We start from the raw sequence: 5258 nt of genomic DNA, 5'->3' as shown, positions 1-5258 counted from the left end.
GCCGAATTCGCCAAAATCAGAATTCTTGTATTTTGCTGTAATTTTCTTTCCGCACCGCGGTAATTTTTGTGCTTCGATTTCACATTCTGCCTCGAGTTAATTCCCGGAGATAACATACAAAACAACAGAAAAACTTTTGATCAGGGATATGATATTAAACACTAGTGAATGTTTTCAGGATCGGATTTCATGAGGTGATACCATCAGTGAAATCAAAATTTGCACAATCCTCGAGCGTCGAATACGACATTCCTTATCAAAGCGAAATTAAAATAACATTTTATTGTATATATAACTTGAATAAATCACATTAAAGACAAAATAATTCATAATACAAGTCATTTTGGTGACAAACTATATTTTTGGAATATCCTCTTAAAATCATGCAAAAATACTTGTTATGACGTGACGTCAGCAGAGTGGAATATGGCCGTATTGCACTTGAGTGATATACATCTAAAACAACAAAGCATTACCTACTAAGTTTAAATGTTCTTTCGTTGATGTGCACCATCTGTTTATTTCTCTCGTTTTGTATATTTTTTCACAAATAAAGAACTGAAATTAATGCTTAAACAATAATACGTGTATTAAATGTCAGCCGCATGTTTCATGTCACCATTGTCGTTGATCATGCTTTGCTTCTTCTGGAACTGCCTTAATTGTATTTGCTATGTTTTTGACATGTGGTTTAACGCCTTAAAATAATTGTTAAGTGTACAATATTTCAGAGCCAACTTTGATGCATATACATGCTATAAAACCACTTTTCAATATGTGTTTTTACAGCTTTTGTCCATTTCATAATCTAAGATTCATGATTTAATATCCATAGCATTTTCAATTTGCATTAGTGGTGTTTGATATTTCATTACGTATTCTTTAATATTTAAATTATATTGTGCAAATTATTCACAAGAACTCTCTGGCTGTATTGTTTTATTTGACACTCAAGATTTGTATCATATATTAATAGTTTATGTTTTTTAATGTTGTGAACAACTCTTAGTAAATGCACAAGTAGGTTATCACAAAAACATAATAACAAAATAAAACATTCACAGAACGACAAAAATGTGTATGTCTTTCAAATGTAAATTTAACATTATTACATCATTCGTTGTATATTCAAAGTGGCAGTCGTATTTAAAATCAATAAATACATATATATTTCAAAAATTAAATTTAAGTGATGAACTTTTAACTTCTTACTAAATAATGCATTTATAGAGAATATGAATAACTAATTACTGATATTACCAAGATTGTAACCGTGTATTTAATTGCTGAAAACATACAAAAATGTAATGACTAGTGGGCTCTAAAAAATTGACAGTGGTCAACAATTGTCTCACAAGGTAGAAATACCGTGTTTTCTGCACTTTTCTTTCAAATTAAACACGCTATCCTTCAAAGGAACCATTGTTTTCAATATTTATTCATCCTTTATTGTAAATAAAAACATCGTTTTATTTTTTGGTCCATTTTTTGGTAGTAAGAGTGCATCTATAACAATGTCACACTCATACAAGGGGTGATCCAGAATAACGTGGACTTCATACATATTTTCTAAAATTTTCGCCCAAATCATTTTAAATTTCAAGAATATCTTATTCACAGTATTCTGCATAGACGGTATGAATATTAGATATGTAAATTTAATGAGTATTGAAAAATTACGGGTTTTAAAATAACTCGTACATTATGTTATTTTTTTAACTATAAAATGTAGAAATGCATCTTAAATAATTCACTGTAAGATTTGGGCAAACCGTTTATTTAAATGACCTAAATAAAAGGCAGTACTGTCCCTTAAAAAAGTACTCTCCCTTAGTTGTAATCTAACATATTGCGTTTATTTACATAGCTGCTTAAGCTTTTTGTTATTAGCGTAAGTAAGACAAAGATAACTAAGCCATCCCTATTATGATTATATTACATTTTAAAAAAGTTATTTAGTTAACACTGCATTATGTATTACCAAACTCAAGTATTTAATTGGTTATTCTATTCGGATAATTTTTTTAAGTAAAAAGTTAGTGACAAGTTTGCCATTACAAACAACACAAATATAACCTTAAATGCACCAGTTTGTCAGACCAGCAAGGTCTTTCCCCAACCCGTCGAGTCTATTGAGAAAAGAAGATCGAAAGCAAATGGTGATTTGAGCATATATTTTTTTATATAATCCAGTCGGTGTAAAAACATGTTAAGTGTTTCATTGTTTGCTGTATGACCATTCTTTTGGTCATTATTCTGATGGTATGTTTTATTGTTTACCTTAATTTGTGGAAGCAAACAAGCTATTTAATACATATTCATTTTAAACATAGCAAGATGGACCAAGTTAAGACAATAACATAGGATTTCCATTCATTTTGGTTCCTTTCATTTGACTGAGAACTTAATCATGTTCGTATGATATGCAGTGATAGTCAATTCTTATAAAAAAAATCAAAAACAATCGACGAAACATTGAACAGAAAAATCCACAAAACTTGTTTTATCTCGATGATGGGTGACACAGACAGAAACAGACATTAAACATGATATAAACACTATTTCATGTTACAGACGTATGCGAAGCTTTCATTTAAAATTAGATACAAGTGCGTAACTAACTGATATTATACATTTAATGTATTCGATAAGCTGTCAATGAGTATAATATATATAAATTACCATCGTCTCAAACCGATACGAAAATAGATAAATATAATTTATGAGGATCAGCGCAATTTAATACAGTAATATCTTCCTTGAGCTAATGTAAGAGGTAGTTTTATTTCAACCAAGGATATAAAAGTTAACTATACGGGGATTTTAAGATGAAATAAAACTTTGTTAAAGGCTATTCATCAATAACAATAATGTCCTCAAACATGAAGAGTGACGGTATTCTAATGTATTGTGTGTCACGTAGGGTATTAATATCAAATTTATGTTTTTATGCGATATACCTTTAAATAGCAGCAGGGGCGTCAACATAAATCGTGAGTCTAACAGTAGGTTTCATGTCGTGTAAACCTTGTAGCATCATTACAAATAAATAGCAGTCCAACACAATTTCATCATATTCATTGCTCACTTTTACTGGATTCCTGAACTAGACGGTTAAAGTCTTTCTCAAGCCACCACATTTTCATAAAAGAAATGTAAGCTATGTGAACTACAACATGTTTAAGACAGGCTCTTTTACTTAACCAGGTTCCAAGACGGTATAACCCTATTGCGTTTACAATAATTTAAGTCGGGTATCCGATTCAGAAATAAGCTTGCCATTTCCTCGAGATATTGGTAATAATTCATTGGATGCGTGGTGACGCATTATGATTTTGGCAGCATAACGAAGGGTATTGTATGCTTTGTCTTAATTACCATATATAAAATAAATATCCGAAGAAAATATCGTTATCAAATTTATTGAAAGTTTTGCAATTGTAATTTCTGTTCGGGGGGGGGGGGGGAAATAGAAACCGACTATTTGTTTTGTACTTTTCGACAAAGACGGAACTAAATTTCGAAGTTTCAACATTGTTTTTGGTTTATTTAATTCGTCGTTTTGAATCACGATAATCATCTATGTCCTTCGTTTTGTAAGGTAGTAATCACGGGGTCCCAACTCTGTAACTTTGGAAAAGGTTAAATGATGAGTTTGTGTCATGGAAGCATATAGAAAGTGTCTCATATTTTACCGAGTCCTAAACAAACAACAAATATTGACTCTATCTAAATCCTAAGAAAAATCTTATTTTGACACGACCAATCATTTTTCCCCAGACCTTTGTTTAATGTTGATAGTAATTGCGTTACATTTCAATGTTGTTAGTGGCATATTTGTTGAAATAAAACATGGAATTATCCCTAAACGAATACATTTTATATCAAATTCTGCATCGAAGTCGCGAATTCTGTGTCAAAAAGCATTGATTTATGGATTTTAATGTAAATAAAATGTACATAACCTAAATCCGCAATTGCCCAAATATGCCGTTGTTTTCGCAGGAATTTTACGTGCATGTGTCTTCGTTCTTATTTCAGGTATCATGCATCGGACCAAAAGCAAGGCAAGCGGAAGTCAGAACGGAGGTCAGCACGTGTTCCAATCATAGACGAGCCACGTCCCGTCCGGGAGCTTTACCTTGTGGATTATGATTTTGCCTATATGTGTGTTACGGACTAACGTATATTTATTGCTTTAAAATGCGAATTTTTGAAAGTGAGCGTTGAAGAACTTTGTACATGTTCAAATATGTAAAATGTAGAAGTGTCTAATAAATAAACGAGGTTGAGCATATTGAATACATCTTCCCTTGTGGTTACGTTTTCCCACACACATTTGCAGTGAATAATATACTTTGTTCAACAATTAATGATTCCCAGAAAACGAAACCACATGAACAAACTTAGAGGTCAAAAATTTACTGTGGGTTAAAGCAGGCCCAATGCAGTTTCCCAACATTTATTAAAGTATTTTCTCCTAAACTCGCTCATCAAATGTATCCATACTAATGGGTTGACTGTCTTTGAAGAAAATTAAATACATTTGTTTGTTTTTTTAAATTGTTTGGTCAATATGTCATGGATCTCATTTAAGGGTCAGAGCGGTGCTTGACAAAAAACACAGTTTTTATCAGGAATACTCAATTGTTTTATTATATATAAATGAATGAAATAGTACTATAAAGGCACACCCAATTTGATTTAAGATAGATAAGAATGAACTCCTTTTTCAATCATTACACATGATTTAGAAAATGTACTCAGTTGAGTAAATACTTGACAATGGTATAGAATACTTTGACCAGGCCCAAATATCACTCATATCATTTCTTAATCTCAAGCTCAGATCATTCCCTCCATTGCATTATGTTGTGGTTCAAACTCGCTAGTGTTTTACTCCTTTTTTTAGCTTTTATTTTGTACATTACGTATATCGATAAACGTCATTGCTAAAATAAATTAAAGAAAATTACTTCTCAAGCAAAAAAACCTGTACTGGGACCTGGGTGTTGGTTTGTATTGATGAAAAAACTATAACAGTAATATCAATGACGACTTATAAGTTATGATATGAAAAGTACTGTAATCATGGACACAGTTTTAAGAGGAAAATGAGCATCTGTCTTTAAGAACTGTTTCTCGTTATTCAACTTTTTGTCGTGTAACAGAGTTTGCACCCTGTAAGTAATCCTTTTATGTATTTTGCATACTTTTCTTCCTGATTTGAAAATTAATATTTCATAGTTGGTAATGCG

The sequence above is a fragment of the Mya arenaria genome, chromosome 10 (assembly GCF_026914265.1).
Source record: "Mya arenaria isolate MELC-2E11 chromosome 10, ASM2691426v1".
NCBI lineage: Eukaryota > Metazoa > Mollusca > Bivalvia > Myida > Myidae > Mya > Mya arenaria.
Note: the sequence above shows the minus strand (reverse complement) of the source record.